This window comes from Bos javanicus, chromosome 13 (assembly GCF_032452875.1).
Source record: "Bos javanicus breed banteng chromosome 13, ARS-OSU_banteng_1.0, whole genome shotgun sequence".
NCBI lineage: Eukaryota > Metazoa > Chordata > Mammalia > Artiodactyla > Bovidae > Bos > Bos javanicus.
The window spans coordinates 42,490,285-42,516,265 of NC_083880.1; the positions used below are offsets into that span (position 1 = coordinate 42,490,285).

Genomic DNA, 25,981 nt, shown 5'->3' on the forward strand with positions numbered 1-25,981 from the left:
CTTCCAACAGACCTGGGTGTAAGCTCTGCCCCTGTTCCTGACCAGCAGCTTGAGACAGCTTCTCTCACATCTTCTTCCTCCTCCATAAAGTGAGAGTCAGGTCCATTAGTAGTGGGGTCAGCAAGGTGATGACCCAGAGTAATGAACGCGAGAGTGCTCAGCACCAAACAAGTAAATTCTAGCTGTATCCTTCCTTTACTGAGTGTGCAGTAAAAATTATGATTTTTTTCCTACGTATGACATCTTGCCCCCATACGCTAAATTAAAAGCCCCAACAGAGTCAAAGAAAAAAAACATCTACTTGTACTTTAGATATTTTAAAACATTCTTTCATTTTTTCTTTTGAGTGATAAAGTTTTTATCTATTTCTAAGATTTGGTTTCTCTTTATCTCCCACTCCTGAAAAATCCCTTTGAGTTTTTTTTTTTAATTTTATTTTTGCCCTTGATCCAGCTTTTATGGGCTGATTAAAGAATTTTCTCTCTTCCAAGTAGCACGAATACAACTTCCTCTGTTTACTACCTCAGTGCTGGCTCACGTGTTCTCAGAAGCGTGGAATTTTTACAGGACGTAAAATCCAGGGCAACACTCACATCCAGGCCCCGCAGGGCACTGTGTTTCCCGCATGGCTTCACCGTCTGACTCTGTGAGGCGCTTGGTTAAGCACGGCCTTAAAGATGCTGACACAGATCAGCGTGTCTATCTAACATCAGCGCTGCCCGGGGAGGAGCGCAGGACAGCGGCTTGGAAGCCACTGCTGGGGGAGATCCATTTCCCACAAAGCAGAATAAGCCACGCACAGTGGGGACCTGTGTTCAGGACCCCAGGGAGGCCCACGGGAACGTTTTTTAATTAGTGGAGAAAATTGAAAGCAGAAGCAGATGGCTTACCAACTCTACCATACAAACACTAAAAACACGGGGAAAAAATGAGATTTCCTCAAGCTAGCAAGCATCTGGAATAATCTGGCGCAGCTTTTAAGAAAAGAAATATATCTAGGTCTCCTGATCTAGGTACTGAGGGTATTTGCATATTTCATATATTTAAGTATGTTATTTATTTTATACTTTAAATAGTCATATCTATGCTTTGCTTTGGATATAGTTTTATAGATAATATACTAAAACTCTTGAACATTCCTACTTAATGGTGGTACAGGCTGAGTGTTTGTATCCCTCCCAAAATTCATGTTCGAAGCCTCTACTTCAGATGTGATAGTATTGGTGGGTGGGGCCTTGGGGAGGTAATCAGGGAGGGATGAGGTCTTCCCCAGTTGGGTCAGTGGGTAAAGAAGAATCCACCTGCAATGCAGGATTGCCAAGTTGCTTCAGTCGTGTCCAACTCTGCAACCCCATGGGCTATAGCCTGCCAGGCTCCTCTGTCCATGGGATTCTCCAGGGAAGAATACTGGGGTGGGTTACCATTACCCTCCTCCAGGGAAATCTTCCAGACCCAGGGATCAAACCCAGGTCTCTTATGTCTCCTGCATTGGCAGGCAGGTTCTTTACCAGTAATGCCACCTGGGAGGCCCTCATGATGGGATTAGTGGCCTTAAAAGAAGAGGAGGAAGCAGGTCTCACCCTCTGTAGTACAGGCACCCAGGAAAAGACACGGGGAGGAAGAAGCCATGGCAGACAAGGAAGAGACCCTCGCTGGAAACCCACCACACTGGCCCCTTGATCTCAGATTCCAGCCTCCAGAACTGTGAGAGGATGCATGTCAGTCATGTAGGCCGCCCTGTCTCTGGTGCTTTAATGGCAGTTCAGCTGACTTTGTACTGCCCTTGACACCAGCCCTGAGTGACAGCTAAGAGATCATCCAGCCTTCGTATTTGTTCCAGGCCCCAAACAAGTCTGTGCACAGCCCAGCCGGGTCCATGTCTGTGTCCAGCTGCCTTCCTGACATGGTATCTGCATGGAGAAGAGGATGAAGACAGGCTCTGAGGCCACATAGGCCATTTACAGGATGTCCAGGACAGATAGGCTGTAAGGAGCTTGCCCACTTCATCCCCCTGTTACCACCCACCACACTTCGGCTGTACCCATGGAGGTAAAGAAGACGACCACTCGAAGTCTCATCCAGGAGTCTCGTGTGCAGGTGCCTTTGAACCTTCAACTCTGGGAGTCCAGGCTCCTTAGAGCAAACACCTGCCACTTCCTAACTGTCCAGCAATAGAAGCCCTCAGCCTGCAGGCTCACAGGGCCAGGGAGCAAGGGCTGGAAGTGACCCTTGACCAGTGGTGGACCAGGGTCAGTGTGCAGAGGCCCCTCAGGTGGGATAACTCCACCTGCAGGTTTTGTACAATCCCTGGACTCCCTGCTGAGATGGGGTCCAGCTACCAGCGGCAGGAACAGTTTAACAATGCACACCTTCTTGCCCTCAGCCTTGCTCCCCTCTACCTGCTCCACATTTCTGGAACCTCCTCCCTGATAAACCCTTTACACGCCAGTCCTTGTTTCCAGCCTGCCCAGCAGACTTGGGCATCACTGTGGATGTGGAGTTATAGCCCTACTAAGATGGTGGTCCTGCCAAGATTGTGCTTCTCTGCTGCTCAGGAGGTAAGCTCCGGGCCAGTGAGGGCAGGGCTGGTGTGTCACTGGAAGGCAGTGAGCCTTGGGAAGCAGCCTTGCTTGTGCATGGTGTTGTTGCTCTGATTCACAGAGCATCACAGCCTCTCAGGATGAATCATCTCCCGGGCACAGACGGGAGTGGATCTGGAGGAGACAGAACCTCTCCAGATCCCCACAAAGGAGCCTTCTCCTGCAGAGCCAACATGACTGTGAAACAACTATTCCCTGTCCTCTGCAGGCATTTCAGTGACTTTTAAGGGAAAGCATCAATCCATGGATGGCCCAGCCAGAATCCCTTAAGAACATGTAACTTGCATTTCCAGATCAAAACCACATCCCTACGTGCAGGACCATTTGTCCTCAGGTTAGGAAAGCATGAAGGCCTGCCAGGCTGTCCTCAACCATCCAAGGTGACAAAAACCAAAGGTCATAGAAGAAAGAAGAGAGTGCCAGCAACCGTGTTGCAAAGCATCAGCTTCCAACATGTCTGGAAAGCACCTCGGAGAGTTTTATCTGTATCTGTGTTTATTCCGCTTTCAATTCTGACTAGTTAAGGTCATCTCTGGATATTAACTCTGACAGATCCACTCTGCACTGATTCAGAAGTCATGACATTGAGCATGACACCCTGTGCTCCAAGTTACCCATGGAGGTAAAGAAGACTACCGCTTGAAGTCTCGTCCAGGATCCATCCTTTGCCCCAGATTCATAGCCGGGGTCCCAGAAGCTCTGTGGCCTTGAAGCAAAGCTGGTCCGTGAAACACCCTCATCCCTCCTCTGAGTTGCTCCTCCCTGTGGGCCATGGAGTGGGGCTGGCTTTCCTGCTGCTGATGGCCAGGAATCTACCAGATGGGTCATGCATGTTATCAATCACCTGGGCATGACAAGGATGCTTGGCAGTTAACAAGACTGGTTAACCAACCATCCAGCTAATCCATAGGTGATACTAATGGGTAAAGAGAAAAGATTAGGAGAAAAAATGAGACAGAACCTGAAGAGAGGTCAACGCCCCACATCCTATCATGGTATCCAAAGTGACCGAGAGCTCACAGCCACAGTGCAAAGGAGGGAGACACTGTGAGCAGCATGACTCACAGTGTCCAAGTGGTAAAAATAGCCTGGACTCATGCGAGAATCATCTATTTCTGCTCCTGAGTTGAGATGCAAAGTTGTCCTGGAAGCAACATCACACTGCGATGCACAGCATCTCCCAAACACCCCGGGTGCCTCCCCACCCCTCTCCCAGGCCCCCTGCCCTACTCCACACTGCCCACAGCTCACAGCCTCATCACTCAAGTCTGCCTCCCACCCTCAGGTAGAGCGTGGGTTTCACAAGAATGGGGCTTCCTCACTCGGCCCCCCATGTGGCCTTCAGCACCAAGGACAGCGTCTGCCGCTGTTACTGACTGACTGGATTGAAGAACTCCCCTTCCATCAGGTATGACCTTGCAAAGAAGATCCCAGGGTCTATCTGGAGCACTGTTCCCACAAACCCAGGAAGCCCCAAGCAGGACGGTCAACTGACCATGGTCCCTCATAAGAAGAGCCCTGGCCTGAAGGGGCCATTTAGGCATAACTAGAGAGAAGAGTCTGGGTCTCCTGAAGGCACATATGGGCTTAAAAACAAAGGCCAGAAATGAAGGAAAGAAAACCCCCTAAGAAGAGAAAGGGATAAAACAGACTACCGGACTTCCCTGATGGTCCAGTGGCTAAGACTCTGCACTCCCAATGCAGGGGGCCTGGGTTCAATCCCTGGTCAGGAAACCAGATCCCACATGCCACAACTAAAGAACTCAAGTGCCTCAATGAACATCAAAGATCCCAGATCCCACATATTGCAGCTAAGACTCGGCAGAGCCAAATCGATAAATATTTTTAAAATAAATAAATCTACCTTTTGGGGAAATTAAAAAACAACAACAACAGACTAAGGAAATGGGAAGGAGGTTAAGGGTTGACTCAATATAACAGTGGGGAAATGGAAAGTTAGAACCAGGGGTGATATTTAACTATCAGATAACTTAAAGCTCCAAGAAGGAAAAAAAAGGCAATGAGTTAAAAAAAATTGAAAATAGATGTGAAAACAAGCAAATAAAAAAAATACAGGCACAAAACTAAGAGGAAAGCCAAAAGTTAAAGATTAAAATTTTAAATAAAAACAAAAAACAAATGAGCAAACATATGCTAAAGCAAGAATAGAAATTGAAAGCTAAATAGATACAGTTCTTCAAAACAATAAAAATTTTTTTGAAAGGACATGATTTTTCCAGCTCCCAACCCCTCCTCCCCGCACTCTGGAATGATTGTGAGAATTGAAGGGAAAAGAAAATAGAGGTAAAAATAAGGAACCTACAGATTAACTAAAGAGTACTGCTACCAGGCCAATAAGAAATAAAAACACAATTGCCAGGACACCGGGGCCTACAACAGAATGCATTCATTGTGATTTAAGAAAGTAACACAGCATAAAAAGACCATAAATAAAATATATGAAGGACAGCACAGCCTTGAGGAGTAAATCTCTCTCTGGAGTGAATATCAGTTTACTGTAAGATGTCACTGGGTCCCTGTAATTTTTGCAGAAACCCCTGGCACAGACACCAGTCACTCAGAATTTATGACCCACTGGGCTGCAGGCATGTTGTACTCAGTCCCAGAGGGACTCAGGGATTCAGCGAGTGCACGTGGGTGCACACACACAGACACACACAACTTCAGCTCGTTGTCATTTTAAAGTAAATCTGGGTCTCTGGATTCTTGTGAACTGTTTATTCTTTTTTTTCTGCCCTCAACTTATTTAGAAGGTATACTTTTTATTCACATTGCTAGATGTGATTCTTAAAATGTTATGTGTACTCCTTAATTAGTGCTGCCATCATCCTGCTCCTTAATGATGTAAGTGAAAGTGAAGTGGCTCAGTCGTGTCTGACTCTTTTCGACCCCATGGACTGTAGCATCCGTCCATGGCTTCTCTGTCCATGGGATTTTCAAGACAAGAGTACTGGAGTGGGTTGCCATTTCCTTCTCCAGGGGATCTTCCCAACCCAGGGATCGAACCCGGGTCTCCCGCATTGTAGGCAGATGCTCTTACCGTCTGAGCCACCAGGGAAGTCCTTAATGATGTAAGGATCGTAGAATTCTCCTCCCATCTTGCGTGATTGTTCATAATTTCTGTTCCCTCTCACTCCTCTCAGAATTCGTCATTACTGCCGCATGGTTGCGGTCATCTTCTGTAGTCAATGCTTATTAACGATTGACCACATTTCTCCCTTTCTTACACCTTCATTTCATTTCTTCATTCTGTGATCAGTTTTCTTTGGCTGGAGGACATGCTGCAGTAGCCCTTTCAGTGAGGGTCTGTTGGTGGTTCTCAGTGTTTGGCCAAATGGAGTATGTTCTCATTTGTGAAGAATAGTTTAGGTATTGAGTTCTAGGTCCAGTGTGTTTTCTCACTTTCTCTGACATCTTGTTGATTTTTTTTTTTTTTTATGATTTCTATGACTGTTGGTGAGACATCTCCTCTTGGTTTGCCTTTTTCTTGGAGACAGTCTATACATTTTCCTCTGGTTAGGATCATCTTTCTGTGTAGTTTTTCTCTAAGATGTATAGGTGTGGAATCACCTGCATTATATGCTTCTTTCACTAGTTCTGTGAAAGTGAAAGTCACTCAGTCATGTCCGACCCTTGTGACCCCATGGACTGTACCCCTCCAGGCTCCTCTTGTCCATGGGATTCTCCAGGCAAGAACACTGGAGTGGGTTGCCATTTCCTTCTCCACCACTAGTTTTGAGAAAATCTCAAATCTCCTTAGACGTTGCCTCTTCCTTTCTCAGTGTTCCCTCATGCCGGAACCCCACCCTCTCCCTGCAGCGTTTCTATCAGTTGATTAAAGGACATTCTCATTTTATCTTCCTGCCTTCTCCTTGTGCCTCCCGTTTCCCACTGTATGCTGACTGCAGGCAGTGTCAGCACCGCCATGCTCCTGTGCTTTAATTCTCTCATCAGATACATTCAATTTGCTCATTAACTCATCTGTCTTATTTTAAACTCAGTGCATATTTTTACTTTAGGAAATTCCAATTTGCCTCATCTCTTTTGAAAGTGTGTTTCCCCCTTCATGATTTATTAATGCTTCCTCCTTGCATGCCTTGAACATCTTGAAAGAGACTTACCAAATCACTTCTTACTGTTCCTAAGTTCTTGGGAGGCAGCTCTGTCCACTGACATAGACACATGGTGGGTGGTTTCTTGGTAAATTGTAAATGTTTATACTGTGATCCTTCTCTGTGGAACTCTGAAAATTCTAGCTGAGAATTTCCTGATGGGAAGGTGTGTCTGGTGGGTGCCCCAGGGATTCCTGACTTGAGACCATGTTGTTTTTTTAATGTGAATCTCTCAACTTGAGAGATTTCCTGACCACATGCATATTAACATCTCAGACCTCAGTTCCACATGACATGAAATTTCCGGCAGAAAACATGCCCCAGTCTCAGGCCCAGAGGGTCACCCCCATTGTCCCCTTCCCTGTGCCAATGAACAGTGATTTTAGGCAACACTTTCACCGGACAAGTCATCCTTTGAGAGTCCCATCTTAATGAGGGGCATCCGTTCCTACTCCTCCTGGAGGGACCACTACAACCCAAGCCTCGTTTACTGAGACTGACCTCTCCACAGGGAGGCAGTAGCCTCAGCTCGGGTGTCAGGCTCTATATTTCGTGTCTGTCTTTAACATCTCTGCCCCGGAATGTTCCCCTTGCTCTCTCATGCGCTCAGCTCTGCCTTTGGCAGCGTCTGCTGCTACACAACCTGGTCAGAGGCTCTATCACAGGAGGTTACACGTCGCACGCACGGTCTGTCTCAAAGCAGATTTCTCCCAAGAAAAACAGTGATCTGGTGACACCAGGACTGAAATAGGCAGAAACAGGGTGGGGCAAGTGCCCTGGGTTCAGCCTCTGGTTTATCACTCGGAATACATCCTGGTCTCCATGCTGGCGTCTGTGAGCCAGCCTCTTGTGGTGCCTGTTTTTCTAACTTTGAGGCTTACTATGTCCAGGCCCGCCACCTAAGGCCAGAAGGAGCACAGCCTGGGATCAAATTAAATTGGCCATATTCAGCCACTGCCGCAAGTCAAGGGGGCTGCATAGACTGGTGGCGGCACCCTCAGAGGAGGAGGGTCCTGAGAACTGGGGTCGGTGCTCAGTGATTCTCAGGAGCAATTGGGGAGGGGGCAGCAATGGGTGTGACTTTGCAGAGAAGCTCGGACTGTAATCTGTGTCCAGGCAGCCAGGTTGGGTGTGGGAGAGGGCATCACTCAGAAGCAAAGCTTGAGGCAGGTTTTTGGTTTTTTTTAGATTACATTATTATATTTTTATTGAAGTATAATTGCTTTGCAATGTTTTGTTAGTTTCAGCTGTACAATGAAGTGAATCAGCTGTGTGTATATATACATCACCTCCCTCTTGGACCTCCCCCCAACGCCACCCTATCCCACCCCTCTAGGTCACAGAGCACTGAGCTGAGCTCCCTGTGCTATATAGCAGCTTCCCATGAGCTATACATCTTACACATGGCAGTGTATATACGTCGATCTTTTTTAAAATTTATTTAACTGGAGGATATACAATATTGTGATGGTTTTTGCCATACATCAACGTGAGTCAGCCATAGGCATACCTGTGTCCCCTCTCTCTGAACTACCCACCACACCTCCCTCCTCACCCCATCCCTCCAGGTTGTCAGAAGAGCTCAGGTTCCCTGCATCATACATCAAACTCCCACGGCTGTGTTTTACATATGATAATGTATATTGTTCAATGTTGTGTCTGCAGTGGATTTCTCATGCAGAAACAAGAATTTTTGCAGGATTTCTCCCTGTCCTGGTAGAAACATTGTTACCACCAGCAGGGCTGGTTTTTCCTTTTCTCCCTTCCTGGGACTTAGCTAGCCTTTCAGGGAAATGTTTTCAACAAAGAGAAACTCCTTGTTCTGAAGGAAAGCCCGGCTCTTCTGAATTCCTGGCCCTGACTGTGTCCCTGCCTCTCGTTCTTGCTACGTTCTGTGTGTGACCCACTGGGAGCTCTGCATCTTCACTCCGTAAAGTCTCAGCCATCGAACTTTGAAGAATTCCCCTGGGAAATAGCTGGTTCTGCTCTGCTGAAAGCTAATGAGACTGACGAAGCAGCAGGTGACCTGCGATGAGGATGTCCCCCCCGCCGCCAGCCTCCTAAGGTCTTCACCTTCTGCCATTGGTCCAGACCGGTCCGTTACTCCAGTTGTGTTTGCCAGGTCTGTGAAGACGCCAGACTGGCAGAGAGGCTGAAAATACACGGCAGGGAAAAACCTGAGACGTCGGCTGGGAAGGCTGGGCTGAAAGGTGGCTCTCTATCTCTAAGGCATACTCTGGCAGGTGCACGTCAGCTACAGATGAGCTGGTCAGTGCTTCCCCCATGAAGGTCTAAGGTACCTGAATGTTTACTGTGTCCATTAATTAGAAGGTGGGCCAGAGACGCAGCATGAGATGGTGCTTCCGTTTCTGAATCTTTGTAATAAAGTGTGTTTCTGGGTTGAAGAAGCCCTTCCTTATGAGGAAAATGTGAGGGAATATCACTTTTAGTTTTTAGGCTCTTAGTGTACTTTAGCAAATCTGAGGTTTAGGAAAACCTCGTTGTACAGGAAAAAGCAAACCCCATCTGTTTTCGTGGGTCCCTAAGATCGTATGCTGTCCTATAGGTGTCTTTTAGTAGCCAGTTTATGGTGTGAAGGAGGAGCTGGCCGTGTTCTCCTTCTGGATTTATTTCTGCGAACTTGGGAAGGTAAGAAGCATGTCATCGTTGCAGCCTTCTTTTTACCCTTTTCCATGAAATGGATCCTAGCAACAGCCAATCCACAGCCCACTTCAGTGCGTCTTTTCTGTGGATATGGATGGGCTGCTGTGCTGCTGCTTTGATCCTTTGGTAATTTTATTCCTCGTCAAACTCTGGTCTGCTGGGTGCATGGTCGAGTTCTCTCTCCCTCTGTCTGTCTCCCCTGTGTGCACGCTCTTACACACACACACACACACACACACACACACACACACCCCTGCCACCCCTCAAAGCACAAGCTGTAACTCCTGCAGGTGACGCCCATTTATTAACTGGCCAAGGTGGAAGGATTTTCTGGGAAGATGTTGCAGTTTGAGGTTCTGTTTAATATTTTATTTCTTCAGTTCTAGCATGCACAGTCTTCACACTTCAATGTTTTTCTGAAATTCTGAAATAGGGATGTGTTTTACAATCCATGGCTACTGAGACTTGCTGAGTTATGACAAGGATCTTCCCTGAGCATATCTTTATGTATGTGGGCAAATTTAAGTGAATATTGACCTCATTAAATAATAATAAAATAATTTAGGGTTTAAAATATATGTACTTCATATAACTATATGTTTTTAAAATAATATTTTGTATATATTATATATACACTTTAAAATAATGCAATCATAATACTAAATTGGGAGGTCATAATCAGAATTAACATGTTCTAGAATTCTTGTACTTTCCAGAAAATTATAAAAGAAATAATTTATTTTAAACTCAAATAACTTTAAATATACCATATCTTATTGGTTAGGACACCAAAGTCACTGCTTCTTGTTTTGAAGAAAGCAATTTTTTAAAGATTTTTTTAATCTTCATTTATTTATTTGGGTGCACCAGATCTTCGTTGTAGCACACGGACTCTCTAGTTATGGCCTGCAGGCTCAGCAGTGGGAGGCGCACGAGACCACGGATGTCAGTGGACTCGTGGACTCTGCGGTGCCCAGACTCAGTAGCTGCAGGACAGGGCCTCTCTAGTTGTGGTGCACAGGCTTAGCTGCTCCACAGCTTGTGGGATCTTCGTTCCCCGACCAGAGATTGAACCCATATGCCCCTTGCTGCAAGGGGCATTGGATGACCTAACCACTGGATGACGAGGGAAGTCCCCAAAGTCATTTTTTTTAATATGGTAAAATGCACATTACTTAAGATTTACCATTCTGACCATTTTTAGATATGCAGCTTCGTAATGTTAAGTATTTTCACACTGTTGTATAATCATCACCTCATCCATCTGCAGAACTTTCTCATCATCCCAAATTGAACTTATATTTATTAAATAATCATTCCTCATCCTTCTCCCCTAGCCCTTGGTAACCACCACCCTACTTTCTGTCTCAACGAGTTTGACCAAAAGGTATCTAATAAAAGTGGAATCATATGGTATTTGTCCTTTGGTGTCTGGCTTATTTCACTGGGCATGATGTTCTGAGGTCTCCTCTGTGTTATTAGAATTTCCTTCCTTTTGAAAGCTGAATAATATTCCACTGAATGAATGTAAAACATTTTGCTGATCCTTCATCTATTGATGGGTGCGTGGGTTGCTTCCCCTTCGTGCCTGTTGTGAATAATGCTCTTATGAACACAGTGTACAGATACCTCCTAGAGACCCTGCTCTCAATTCTGGGTAAATCCCACAAGTGGAACTGCTGGATCATCTGCTAGTTCTAGGTTTAATTTCTGAGGAACCACCAAACTGTTTTCCACAGTGGCTACACAATTGTACACTGCCAGTACCCATGTACAAGGGTTCCAATTCCTCCACAATAAGTGACTTGAAAATTATTTTTGTGGTTGTTTTGACTTGGATAACAAAGATACAGCAAGATATTAAGTAGTAGACAAAGATAGCGGTGAAAAATTCAGACCTCTCACCTTGAGTCCTAATGTATCAGCCATATCCCCAACCTGCTCTCCAGAAGCCACCTGTTCCTCTCAACAGCCAGCACCACGCCTGGACTGCTGGGTGCATCTAGTTTTTTCTTATTCCATTGGCTTTATATTCTGTCCAGTAAACCTCTTGTTTTGAAAGGGGAGAGTTTCACTTACTTATGGCTAGAATGTAGATCGCTAGAATTACTGCCCATCTCCTTCCCCCAAGCTTTCTGGTGTATAATTTTGAGTCCTTCCATCCATCACTATTGTATCTGTAAAAGGACTTGATTAAACCCCCATCTCCCATCTTCCTACCAGGCAAGAGAAGGCTGTGGGCAGTGCGCTTGCCCACTCCTCCTCCCTCATACCATGTGCCTTCCCATGAGCTCAGCTGTGTCCTGACTTTACACCAGAATGAATGAGTCTCACTTAATGGCTGTGAGTCAGACCCTGAAATCAGGCTTCCTGGATGTGATTCTGGCTCTGCTCCTAGGTGATGGCAGGAAGCAAGGTACTCATCCTCTCGGTCCTTGTCAGTGAAATGAAGATAATGGTAATACCTACCTCAAAAGGGTTATTTTGAAAATTAAACAGGATAATCCAGAGGACGACAGAGGATGAGATGGCTGAATGGCATCACTGACTCAATGGACATGGGTTTGGGTGAACTCTGGGAGTTGGTGATGGACAGGGAGGCCTGGCGTGCTGCAGTTCATGGGGTCGCAAAGAGTTGGACACGACTGAGTGACTGAGCTGACTGACTGACTGATCCTTATAAATACCTTAGCACAGTGCCTGGTGTTTAGGAAATGCCCAGCACTTCTTGGCCAAAATGATGATGGTGATACTGCTGATGACAACTTTGTCAGGACTGGTAACCTTTAAAATCTGTTTTTTAATTATGTAGATTCCAAATGTGGAATTATAAAAGCTATCATCATAATTCTTTAAACATCGTTGACTGTAAACCCAAGGTGTAGTGATAAAATACTGTTTCCTTTACACTAGTTGCCAGTATCAGACCCCATGTACTGAGAGAAGAAATATTCTTAGTGTCCAGGTCAAACAGGATCTGTCTTTTTATATTCCATAGCTGCTTAAAATAATGGGAAGTTGAAGGGGAGTGGATTTTTGTATTTAGACTCACGGAACTCCGGCAGTCTTTCTGGCTGTGCGTTTCTCCTGGAGTTTCTGAATGACCTTCTTTTAACATTGAGGGAAGAAACCTGTGCCTTCTTCCAGCATCACTGACGCCTTCCAGTGCTCTGTTCTCTTTCCTGTTGTTGACGGAAACAATACAACGAACACAACTTGCCTTTGTGAAGCCCACAGATGTTCGTTATAAATTGGACAGATTGCTGCAGGCCAGCTGCTAGACAGGGATTTCTTTTTCTCATTTCTGGATAGTCACTGTTTCTTTTATCTCTGATTACCCGCTTCTTTGGTTTTCCACTGTCTGTTTTTTTTTTTTTTTTTTTTTCTGGAGTAAATTTGTGAGCTACTTATTTAGAGCGGGTGTGAGTGAGATAAATTTTCTGAGTGCTGAAAATATTTACTGTTGTTGTTTGGCTTCCTTTTTATTTTTGCTCACTGAGTGATCGCTTGTGAGGTGCATAACTCAAAGTTTGTCTCCCAGCTTTGAAGGCACGACCCCACTGTTCAGCGTGTGCTGTATTAATGGAAAGTCACATGTCAGCTTGTGTGCCTGTCTCCCCGGCCGCCACTCACCTCCTCTCAGATTCCAGGCTGGGGCCATCTCGTCCCTTCCAGTACTTTCCTTCTTTAGGAAAGAAGAGGAAATTTTGCTGTGGCTTTTCATCCTTTCAGTATTTGCTACTATTTTCTCTCCTACTACTATCCTCCTACTAGGATAGATTCTTCCAGGCACTTGTATGGTACTTCCAGGCCTTACTAAGGCCTTTCTTTTTTTTTAATTAAATTTTTATTGGAGTGTAGTTAGTTTACAATGTTGCGTTAGTTTCTGCTGCATGGCAAAATTAGTCAGTTGTACATACACGTGTATCCTTTTTTAGATTCTGTTCCCATGTAGGTCATTACAGAGTATGGACTAGAGTTCCTTGTGCTATAACAGCAGGTCCATATTAGTTATCTGTTCTGTATATGTGTGTGCATATGTCAATTTCCCAGTTTATCCCTGCCTAGAAGATCTTTCTCATTCTTTCAGTAGTATTTTAATGAGGTTTTCAAGACACAGAAGACAATTAATGTGCCAAATCCTCCTCCCGGAGTCAGAAGCCCGGCTCCATCATAGCCTTTCATCCGGGCCACCAGAGGCTTGTTTTCCAAAGAACAGACTGGCTTTGCTGGTTCCCAGTATCAAGTCTCTGCTTTCTGTTTCACTATTTTTGCTCTTATCTTTGTTTCTACCTGTCACATGTATCTTTTCCCTTCATTATTATTGTTTTGGCTAATTTATCAATTTGGATGTTGATTCATTTATGTTCTAACCTTTATTGTCCTAATATGTGCATGTAAAGCTGTTTTGTCTAAGTACCTCTTCACCTGCACGCCTAGGTTTTGGTATGTAGTTTGCTTTAATACGTAGTTTTTTCAACAGGATTCAGTTCTAAATAATTTTATTCTTTGGTCCAATGATTATTAAGAAAGTGTTTGTTTTTTTCTTCACTTCTAACTGAGAGTGGCTTTTGCTAAATGTATTGATTTTTTTTTTTTTTTTTTTGCTGCACTTAGTTACCTGACCCGGGCCCTGAGCAGTAAAAACACAGAGTCCTAACCACTGGACCACCGTGCGTGCTTGTCCAGCTCTTTGCAACCCCCATGGACTGTAGCCCACCAGGCTCCTCTGTCAATGGAATTTTCCAGGCAAGAATACTGGAGTGGGTTGCCATTTCCTCCTCCAGGGGAATTTTCCCGACCCAGAGATCAAACCCGCATCTCCTGTGTCTCCCACATTGGCAGGTGGATTCTTTGCCACCAAGCCACCTGGGAAGTTTCCTAAACGTACTGACTTCTATATCAACTGTACTGTGGTTCCAAAACACAATCTGTAAGATACAAAATGATATGAGATGTGTAGTTGCTTCATGGCTTAGTACTTGATCACTTTTGGAAGGAAGAGAGGAAGGGAACGGAGAGAGAGAAGGAAGGAAAGATTAGGAGAAACAGAGAAAAAGACAGCATACAAGTGCCTGGAAGAATCTATTCTATAATTGCTGGATGCAGAATTTTCTATGTACGCATTGCTTAAAATTGCTACTGTTGCTTTTTGAATATTCTACATCTTTCTTATTCTTGGTCTATTTATTTCTTAACATGGTTTAGAGAGTGTTTTCAAGTTTCTTGTTCTGCTGGTGAAGATATTCCATTATTCCTGTAATTCTACCAGTTTTGCTTTGAGACCGTGATATGAATTGATTGTGTGCCGGGAAGTCCAGCAATGAGCTGGGTGGATTGAACCCCCTACTATGTAGCATCTATGTTACTAAGTGGTAGCTTTTTTACTCCTTGATGTCTACTTTGTTTTATTTATCTCTTTAAAGATTTTTTTGGACAGTGGACCATTTTTAAAGTCTTTATTGAATTTGCTACAATATTGCTTCTGTTTTACATTTTGGTTTTTTCGCCTTGAGGCATGGGAGATCTTGGCTCCCTGACTAGGGATAAACCTGTATCCTCTGCATTGGAAGGCGAAATCTTAGCCACTGAACCACCAGGGAAGCCCCTTCTACTTTGTTTTAGATTCATTAAGCTGTGCCAGCTTCATTTTCTGCCTAGGATTTTTCTTGTATACATGTTTTCCATTCTTCTGTTTTCAGCGCTTCTACTTCCTTATGCTTTAGGTATGTCTCTTATAAATAACATATGTCAGGATACTGTTTTAAACCCAGAGTGAAAATTAATTTTAACTAGCAATTTCAACTAATTAATGGCGATTGTGAGTGCCGATCTATTTTCACTTGTTACCTCAATTTTTATTTTTATTTTTGTCCTGCTCTATTTTTTTTTCAGCCTTACTCCCTTTTTCTCTCTCCTAATTTGAAATGTGTATAGTATTTTTATTCATTTGGTAGTTATCCTTGAAATTTACCCAGGCGTATTTAACCTAAGCCTAAAACTGAATAATTTAACACATTTCTAGAACACTGAAAAGATGTTAGTATCACCCACCTCCTGATTTACATACTATTGTTTTCCAGTGTTTAATTTTTTTAAATGAACCTCACAGTTGAGGGGCAGGGGTCATATAGCCTTGTTATTTGTTTGGATTCATGAACAAGGTGTTGGTTTCTCTGTTCACCAGTTCTTGCCCCCTAAGCTGCCCACCAGCATCGTTTCTCTTCCTCCTTTAGAATTGTGTTTGGCTCAAGTCTCTTCATTTCTTAATCTATCTTATTTCACTTTGTTCTTGAAAGACAATTTGCTTGCGTTCAGAGTTGGCAACTAGAGATATGGATGGACCTAGAGACCGTCATACAGAGTGGAGTAAGTCAGAAAGAAAAGCAAATGCTGTACATTGATGCATATATGTGGAATATGAAAATAAAAAACTGGTGTAGACAATCTTATTTACAAAGCAGAGACACAGATGTAGAGAACAAATGTATGGACACCAAGGGGGAGAGAGAGGTGGGGTGGATCGGGAGACTGGGATCGACATGTACACACTATTGATTGATACTGTGTTTAACATAACTAATGTTTACTGTAACGTAACATAACCCACTGTACAGCTCGGGGAACTCTACTCAGTGCTCTGTGGTGATCTAAATAGGAAGAAAATCCAAAAAAGGGGGAATATGTGCACACATATAAACAATTCACTTTGCCATGCAGTAGAAATGAAGGCAACACTGTAAAGCGACCGTACTCCAATAAAATTTTTTTAAAGACACACAAAAAAATTAAGTCGGCAGCTACTTTCTCTCGACACATTGTCATTCTGATGTTTGTTGCTGAGTAAATTATCTGCTTTTTTCCTCTGACTACTTATAAGGTCTCCATGAAGTTGAGTTCATCAGCTTGACTACAGCATGTCCGTGAGGCATTCCTGTGTTTATCTCTCCATTCTTTCTGGAACTCTTATTAGAAATGGGTTGAACCTTCTTATTCTGTACTCCACACTCTTAACCAACCTTTTATATTTTCTGTCTCTTTTTCTTTTAATAGTGCAGTCTGGATATTTTCCTCAAAAGTATCTTCTAGTTAATTTTTTTTTCTTCAGCTGTGTCTATTTTGCTATTTTTAATTCTGTTGAGTTTTTCTAACAACTGAAATGTTTTCACTTTTTAAAACTCAAACTTTTTATTTTTTTCTGTTTATTTCTGATAGTCTCTTATTACTTGCTCATCTTTAAATATTTCTATTTCTTTTGTAAATATTTCACAAATTATTTCTATAAATATTTCCATAAATATTTTATAAACAATTGTTCTATATTCCTACTATCTAATATCTGAAATCCTTGATTGTCCAAAGCTATTTTTTTCTATTGGTTCTCACTCACAGGGACATGAAGTCTTTGTGTGGGAGGAACCTTAACTGTCAGCTTATTGCTTGATCTTATTTTTTTTAATATTTGTATTTTCTGGCTGTGTCAGGCCTTAGTTGTGGCACACAGGATCTTTTTGCATCATGCAGGCTCTTCTGTTGCCAGGTGACGACTTAGTTGCCCCAGGAAAAGTGGAATCTTGGTTCCCTGACCAGGAATCAAACCTGTGTCCCCTGCACTGCGGGGCAGTTTCTTCACCACTGGACCACCAGAGAAGTCCCTGTTTGATACTTTGTTGTTGTTGTTTAGTCACTAAGCCGTGTCCGACTCTTTGCAACCCCATGGCCTGCAGCACACCAGGCTTCCCTGTCCTTCACCATCTCCCTGAGTTTGCTCAAACTCATGTCCATTGAGTCAGTGATGCCATCCGACCATCTCATCCTCTGTTGCCCCCTTATCCTCTTGCCCTCAGTCTTTCCCAGCATCAGGCCTTTTCCAAGCCGTTGGCTTTTCACATCAGGTGGTCAAAGTATTCGAGCTTCAGCATCAGTCCTTCCAATGAATATTCTGGGTTGATTTCCCTGAGAATTTCCCAGTTTAATCGCCTTGCTGTCCAAGAGACTCTCAAGAGTCTTCTCCAGCACCACAGTTCAAAAGCATTAATTCTTCAATGCTCAAACTTCTTTATGGTCCAACTCTCTTATATGCTTAAATTAGGAGGGCTTTCCATCCCAGAGCTTTGATTCTAGTTCTGCCTGGAGCCAGTGGTCATCACTTACTTGACACTATGTCAGAATCTATAGAACAGTGAGTCTCAAAGTGTGGTCCATAGATCTGCATATCCATATCCCACTGGATAAGAAACTGCTGGGGGCCTGGGAATCTGTGCTTGGCGATGCTAGTCCTTACACTGAGGCCACTTCCATCGATTCTCAGCTGAGAATTAGGGGTCAGGGATCAACTTCACCGTCTTATGTCTCTACCAAAGCTGCGTAACTCACCATCACTATTATAGTTGGCATCCTACATCAGTGCAACTTGGCCCCTCCCAGTAGTTCTTCATGGAAAGGCAGTGGTCTTTGGTGATTTTCCTCCACAACCAGCATGTCTCCAGGTGTGTCCTAATCCTGGGTCTTATTTTGCAGTAAGAGAAACCCTTGGAGCATGTCGTCAACTTTAAAGTCAGAAGGGATGGTCTATCTGTTGAGATTTTAATTTCACAAATTAGTTTTTTTACTTTTAAGGTTCTAAGTCCTTCATTTTTAAATACAGTAAGCATGTTTGTCCTGTCCCTGTGTCTGACATGTGTGGCCCCAGTTCTGCAGTGTTCGCTCACCTCTGCTGAAAGTGAAAGTGAAAGTTACTCAGTCATGTCTGACTCTGCAACACCATGGACTATACAGTCCATGGAATTCTTCAGGCAAGAATACTGGAGTGGGTAGCCATTCCCTTCTCCAGGGGATCTTCCCAACTCAGGGATCAAACCCAGGTCTCCTGCGTTGCAGGCTGATTCTTTACCAACTGAGCCACCCACCCCTGATGACTAGGGCTTGTTTCCTCAAGTGCTTAATCCCAGACTCGAGGTCCACAGCATGATCTGTGGACATTTTCTGAGATCTGTCTTTTTTAGCACATTCTTCCAGAGGGGATTTTCATTTACTCCTGCCAAGAATCAGAGCAGAGGTGAGTGGGATTTTCCAGCCCTGGACACTCCAAACTGAGTGATCCAGGCACACGAAGGGTGAGGGCTTGGGGTCCAAGTTCAGGCTTGTGGCTGCAGGTTCTCTGAGTTGAAGTCACCCCAAGCTACAGGTCACTTGCAAGATCTAAGGGACAAGAACATTTACTTGCAAGACTGCTGTCTCTGTCACTCACTGGTGAGGAGGAGCTTGAGTCTGTGTCCTCACTCACAGCCCTCTCGAGGAACCCTTTGACCGCACAGGCGGCCTCCATACCTCTGAACCACAGAGTGGTGTGGGGTGAGGTGTCGTTGCTATCGGTGGCGGTGGTGTCCACATCGCTTGTGCTGTTGGTGGTGGTGATGTAGTGGTAGTGGTGGTGGTGGTATGGGAGGGATTATGGTCAGGAATCAGTCAGCTTTTCCTGTGAAGAGCAGATAAAAGCTATTTTAGGCTTTGCAGATCATATGGCCTCTTATTACAGGTGTTTAACTGCTCTTTTAGTGCAGAACAGTTAGAGGCATATGTGAATGAATGGATGTGGATGGGGTCCAATAAAACTGTATTTATGGATGCTGACAGGCTTCCCTGATGACTCAGGTGGTAAAGAATCTGCCTGCAGTGCAGGATATCTGGGTTCAATCCCTGGGTTGGGAAGATCCCCTGAAGAAGGAAATGGCTACCCACTCTAGAATACTTGCCTGGAGAATCTCATGGACAGAGGAGTTTTTAATGTCTCAGTTTTCATGCATCATGGAATATACTTCTTATCTTCAGTCATTTAAAGATGTATAAAATCTTTCTTGCTTGTGGGTTGAATTTGTCTGATGGGGTATAGTTTGCCAATTCCTGGTGATGATAGTGGTGGTGGTGTGATGATGATGGTGAAAATGGTGATGATGTGATGGTGGTGGTGGTGGTGATGGTGATGATGGTAATGATGGTGGAGATGGTGATTGTGGTGATGGTGATGATGGTGGAGATGGTGGAGATGGTGATGGTGATGATGGTAATGATGGTGGAGATGGTGATTGTGGTGATGGTGATGATGGTGATGATGGTGGAGATGGTGGTGATGGTGATGATAGTGATGATGGTGGTGGAGATGGTGGTGGTGATGATGGTAATGATGGTGGAGATGGTGATTGTGGTGATGGTGATGATGGTGGAGATGGTGGAGATGGTGGTGATGGTGATGATGGTGGAGATGGTGGAGATGGTGGTGATGGTGATGATGGTGGAGATGGTGGTGATGGTGATGATGGTGGAGATGGTGGTGGTGATGGTGATGATGGTAATGATGGTGGAGATGGTGGTGATGGTGATGATGGTGGAGATGGTGGTGGTGGTGATGATGGTGATGATGGTGGAGATGGTGGTGGTGGTGATTGTGGTGATGATGGTAATGATGATGGTGGTGGTAGTGATGGTAATGATGGTGGTGGTGGTAATAGTGGTAATTATGGTGGAGATGGTGGTGATGGTGGTGATGGTGATGATGGTGGTGGTGATGGTGATGATGGTAATGATGGTGGAGATGGTGGTGGTGATGATGGTAATGATGGTGGAGATGGTGATTGTGGTGATGGTGATGATGGTGGAGATGGTGGTGATGGTAATGATGGTGGAGATGGTGGTCGTGGTGATTGTGGTGATGGTGGAGCTGGTGATGATAGTGGTGAGGGTGATGTTAATGATGGTAGTAATGGTGATGGTGGAGATGGTGGTGATTAAAAGCTAGAGGTGGTAAAGGTAGACATGATGGTACTATTGGAAAGGAAGACTCTTCCCACAACATCTTCCTTAAGACTGAGATAGAGACCCACAGAGCTAAAGGAAGTTAGCACAACTTTCACAGATAGCAGAGTCCTTGACACACAGGTTTACACACTTCCAATATCACAGCATTTCTTCTCCACAGTCTTGAATCAGGCTCAGATTCCTGTGCTCTTCCCAGAGGTGCTGTGACAGAGCCTGGCTCCCCACAGGAGTCTGAATCAGCTGTGTGAGCAGAAAGTCCCCAGCCACCCGAAGTGATGAGTTGGGTGATGCAGCATTTTGCAATTGTAATGTGCCATTTAAACGTTAAATAACAATAACCGATCTGGTTCTAATGCTTCATTAACTTTCTCCACTGCCAAATCACAGGCTTTTCTGTATGTTTATGCTAAAGGCAGATTTTAATTGTTTTAATGAGGATTTGCAAGCAGATCTCTTCTCTCGACACTTGGGCATATTGGTGAGAATGCATCTATTATTTACTTAGCAGGAGGGAAGTATTACTGTTGATACAAGAGGCGTCTGACAGAGTTGGGGTTTAGGGAAGACCCCGCACCTGGTGCCCTCCTAACACTTTGCTGATTGAGCCGTGTGAGGGCAGATTGTGTGAGGAGCAGTCCAGGCCTGTCACAGGACCCAAGCGTCATGCTAAACGAATCTGCTAATTAGTTTTGTTTTCCCCATCGACTGCCTAGTTAGTTTGCTCTGTTCTCCTTTGATTCAAAGATGCTGCTCTAAAGGTAGTTTTACGTGTTAAATGTGACTCTTGCTGCACAAAATCTGGCACAGATAAGGGTCTTAATCAGCCACAGAGGCACAGATATCAAGTACTACTCTACAAAATTCCTTCCTCCCCCAGTAGACACACATTAACAGTGCAGATGCTTCTGTCTTCCAGGGGATGGGGGAGTGAGTGAGAGGAGGTGGGGAGATAGATTTTTTTTCAAAATCTAGAATTGTGTAAAGGCTCAGAGAAAAGAACAACTCATAGGAAGACGGTTTAGTTCTTCACTTGCGTTTACTTCATTGCTCATATCTCTGGAAATTATTACACTTACAACTCTGGCTCCCAAAACTTTCTTTAGATTTTTTTTTCTGAGTTACTTCCTCAGAGCAAAACATTTATGAAATATTGGAAACAAGGTTGAGAGAAACACAACCTAGAATACGTAATCCCAGTTTCTCCACAGAGAGGTCCATGTATGATTCTGCCATATTCATAATAAAGGGTCCTGGTGGTGCACGTGTGTGGCGGGGCCAGATGCAGACAGAGCTCAGCATCGCTCAGACCCTGTTTCTGGTGAGGGAGATGGAGGCTGGGCTCGCAGTCCTGGCCGCCTTGTTCTGAAACCCCTGCTGCGTTGGGGTTGGAGCTTTCTGTCCAATGAGGAGGCAGGCTCAGCCAACGGTGTGCCCTCCATCAGCAGGTCACATGGCCTGTCTGTCCACGGGCTTTCTTTGGTCCAGCTGAGATGGGGGAGACTCTGCCTCTGCTTTCCACACTCCTAGGGCATCTGTCACCCCATGTTCCGGGGCCGTACGTGAAATGCCTTTCCTGCACTCCAGAGGCACAGACTGAGAGTTCATTTGGCTTTGTTCTGTTTTGAAGACATTTCCGTTCTGACTTGGTTTCCCCTGTGGTTCAAATGGTCAAGAATCTGCCTGCAGCGCATGTAACCCAGGTTCAATCCCTGGGTCGGGAAGATCTGCTGGAGGAGGAAATGGCAAACCACTCCAGTATTCCTGCCTGGAAAACCCCATGGACAGAGGAACCTGGCGGGCTACAGTCCATGGGGTCACAAAGAGTCGGACACGACTAAGCAACTAACGCAGTCAACTCCATTCTGACTGCGCATTTGCCAGAAAAAGAAAGCTCTATTGTATTAACAACTCAAGAGGAGAGGTGCAGTCGTAATTAATCCAGTATTATATAGGATCTCAAGGAGAAAAACCGCTCCCTCCAACAAAATGCCATGCAGCCACACAGAGGATGACCCCTCGGCCAGGAGGAACAAAGCGCTGACACGGACGCACCGGGCACCCTGAACACACGACACTCAGCGAGAGAAGCCCTGCGCAGAGACCGCACGCATGATTCTTTTCATGTGGAACATCCAGAGTAATCAAACCCATACACGTGGCAGGCAGACTGTCAGCTGCCAGGGGCCAGGTAAGAGGGCAGTGCTTGCTGTGTAACAAGTGATGGGAATATTCTGGAATTGGCTGGGAGGAAGACCGCACACTGCTGTGAGTATGCTACAGCCCTGGGAACTGTACACTTTAAAAGTCAGGCAGGGCCTTCCATGGTGGTTAGGAATCCACCTTGCAATGCAGGGGGTGTGGGTTTGATCGCTGGTCGGGAAACTGAGATTCCACAAGCTGCGGAGCAACTATGCCCATGTGCCGCAACTACTGAGCCCACACCCCGGAGCCTGTGCACCACAACTGGAGAGCCCGTGCACTGCGACGGAAGAGCCCGCAAGACACAGCCAAGATCCCTCGGGCTGCAACTAAGACCTCGTGCAGCTGAATAAATAAATTAATATCTTAAAATTCATTTTAAAAATAAAAAAGTAAAAGTCAGGTGAACATTATGATGTTGGTGCATGTGCGCTGGGTCGTGTCCAACTCTCTGCAACCCCATGGGCTCCTCTGTCCATGGGATTTTCCACCAAGAATACTGGGGCAGGTTGCCATTTCCTTCTCCAGGGGGTCTTCCTAACCCAGGGATCTTCCAGACCCAGGGATCAAACCTGTGTCTCTAGATTATATCCCAATAATGTTGTTATTTTTTAATGAATGAAATTACTAACTAAAACGAGAGAACAACAGAACTGGGATCTTCCTGAAACAGCACGCACCCCTCAGCTGTGAGGGCTGACGGTGAGGTCCGCAGTCCAACAAGCTTCCCCAGCTTTCCCCACGTGGGTGTCACTCCAGCTGAGAGAGGAGATGGTACACCTTGGAGTCAGACGTACCTGGTTCAAATCCCACCTGTTTCTCTTCCTGGCTGGAGCATCTTTTCTTTTTTTCTTTGCTTTTTAACACACTGTCTAGGTTTGTCATCACTTTCCTGCCAGGAAGCAATCATCTCCTGATTTCATGGCTGCAGTCACCATCCACAGTGATTTTAGAGCCCAAGAAGAGGAAATCTGTCACTGCTTCCACCTTTCCCCACCCCCCCTCCATTTGCCATGATCTTAGGTATTTTTAATATTTAATTTTAGGTCAGTCTCTTCCTTTACCCTCATCAAGAGGTTCTTTAGTTCTCTTTGCTTTCTGCCATTAGAGTGGTATTATCCGCATATCTGAGGTTGTTGATATTCCTCCCAGCAATTCACTAGAGAGCATTCCCTAAAAAGTTCAAAATAGCCCTTGTGGTGGTGTTTGTTTGGATCTAAATCAGTAGCTCCAGGTGGTCAAGACTCCACCTTCCTGACTGAATCCCAGGAGGTGCTAATGCTGCAGGTTCTCAGTCAACTCTGGGTGGTAGAGATGTAAGCTGTGCCTGCCTCCAAATGCCACAATTTCAACCGACTTCAGGATTGGTGCAAGGCAAGGAGATCCCTAAGTAGCGAGTCCAATCCTGTAACCCTTCAGACTGTTACTTTTGACAGACATTCACTGAACACCGGCTGTATACCAGGGTTAGAACAGGGAGGAAACTGTGGTCCTTTTGTTTCAGACTCTGGGCAGGGCAGGGCTGAGGAGGCGGTGATGTTGAGTAGCTGTCACATTGGCAGAGAAGGATAAACCAGGAGCTGTAGGAGAAACCGGAGCCCAGCGGCCAGGAATGCACCAGAAAAGGGAGGGTCACACTGGCTGCGCTGGAACAAGGGACTCCATCCAAGAAGAGGAATTTAAACAAATGCAACTACATGTTATTTGTAAGATACTCACTGCAGATCCTGGCAGAAGGAGCTGAGTCTGAGAAGCAGATCTGAGCTTCAGGAAGGTTTTTCTGGGCTTGGTGGTACATCCAGCCCTACACAAGGGGCCCATCAGCTTCTCTGTGGAAGGATGAAGATCAGAAAGGCTGGATGTTTGGACCAGAAACACCTGGAGGAGCTGGGAAGGTGACCAGGTGTGGAGGTGACGCTCACATGCATGATGTGCTTCACAGGCACTCGGAATACCTGGTTTTAGTTCTTGGTTGTTCCCGAGCCCCGGGGCTGAGGGCTTAGAGGCCCAGGAGCAAGAGCTGGCACTGTGTTCTGACCTCTCTCACATGTGTCACGGTGTCAAGCTGGTGACACCCACACCTCTCAGTGCATACCCTGCCCTCAACCAGTCTCTGTCAACGTGATTAAACTGCTATTTTCCCACTAATCACAAGGGTGTCTTCTTTCTCTCCTCTGCTCGGTGTGAAATTTTAGATTCCTGTGTGTGTGCATGCTCAGTCGCTTCACTTGTATCCGACTCCTTGTGACCCTATGGACTGTAGCCCCTCAGGCTCCTCTGTCCCTGGGATTCTCCAGGCAAGAATACTGGAGCAGGTTGCCATTCCCTTCTCCAGGGGATCTTCCCAACCCAGGGATTGAACCCGAGTCTCTTGTTTCCTGCATTGGCAGGCAGGTTCTTTACCACTAGTGCCACCTTAGATTCCTGTAGCTACCTCCAAACAAAGCAGTTATAATGTAAGACAATTCTTAAATCTCCTAGAAAGCCAGAACAGCAAAAACCTCAAGATGGAATGTTGCTACATAATAGTTATTAACTTGCAAAGAGGAAAAGCTGTCTCCCCAAAATCGTAAACTCTGGTGTCTTCTTCTTAACATTTGAAACTCTAGAAAGGAACTAGGGGGAAATAGTTTAGAAGAATTCTTAATTGTATCCCAGATACACAGGTGTTTCTCTAAGCCAAGCATCCTTGAGGCAGGAAAATTTTCAGTCCACTTCCTGGGACCCTGCTGAAGGCTAGTGTGAATGTCAGACTAATTCTAACATGTGTGTAGAACATACTAAAATGTGCATGTAAGATTTTCTCAGCTGGGGAGCTTAGTCCATGTACAGCACTAACATGTAGGTCTTCTTATCACTTACCTTCTAAATCTGTGTGGGGCATTTTTATTTTTTGTTTTTATCATACAAAGGCATGTTATGATAAGTTATAAGCAAAAGCAACTTAGTTCTTCAGAAAAAAGAAAAGATAAAATAGATCAATATTTAAGATATACTAGACAAAACATCTGAAAATATAAAGATAAAAATACATTACTCAAAAATTTTGAATTTATTAGTATATAAAGCTTTTAAATCCCTCTAGTTAAAATTTCATTCACAAGAGGTTGTAGGTTGGTTGCTTGTTGAAAATCTATTTGAAAAGATCAAAAGCTAAAATAATTCTTTATTCCTTTGTTCCATCAGTACTAAGTCACAAGATCTTTGTAAGTCAGCCCTTGCTTCCTTGGTGCGAGTTTTTCTGCTGGGATGAGGAGCCTAGGAGAGTTGAATGAATGGTCCCACTTGCCCCGTGGTCGAGGCTGGTGTGGGTGGGCTTGCCTGTGGATTTCAGAAGTCAGCTGAAATCCTGGTGTTCTCTGGGGCAACAGTGGTCCTAACTCCTGCACAGCCTCCTTCATTGGGAAGCAGAGTCTGTCCAAAGATGTTCAGGGTCTATCTCTGCCTCCCTCTGGCCACTGCCCCCACCGAGCCTATCTAAACCATCAGGGTAAGTGGGCTCAGACCAGTGACTGTTCACCCCAGCGACCAGGACACACTGGGACAACCAGGGTCTGACTGATGAGCTTT

The 25,981-nt window shown here is 44.9% G+C and overlaps 1 protein-coding gene and 2 non-coding genes across 5 annotated transcripts in view; 2 read left to right on the forward strand and 1 right to left on the reverse strand.

Moving 5' to 3' along the window:
• The window catches only part of SYNDIG1 (synapse differentiation inducing 1), a 103,103-nt gene that overhangs the window by 23,541 nt on the left and 53,581 nt on the right, over window positions 1-25,981 (forward strand). The window lies entirely within an intron of this gene.
• Window positions 4,262-4,334, forward strand: TRNAG-CCC (transfer RNA glycine (anticodon CCC)). The gene has a single exon. It is a non-coding gene; the product is annotated as a tRNA-Gly (tRNA).
• TRNAC-ACA (transfer RNA cysteine (anticodon ACA)) lies at window positions 5,607-5,679 on the reverse strand. Its single transcript has one exon. It is a non-coding gene; the product is annotated as a tRNA-Cys (tRNA).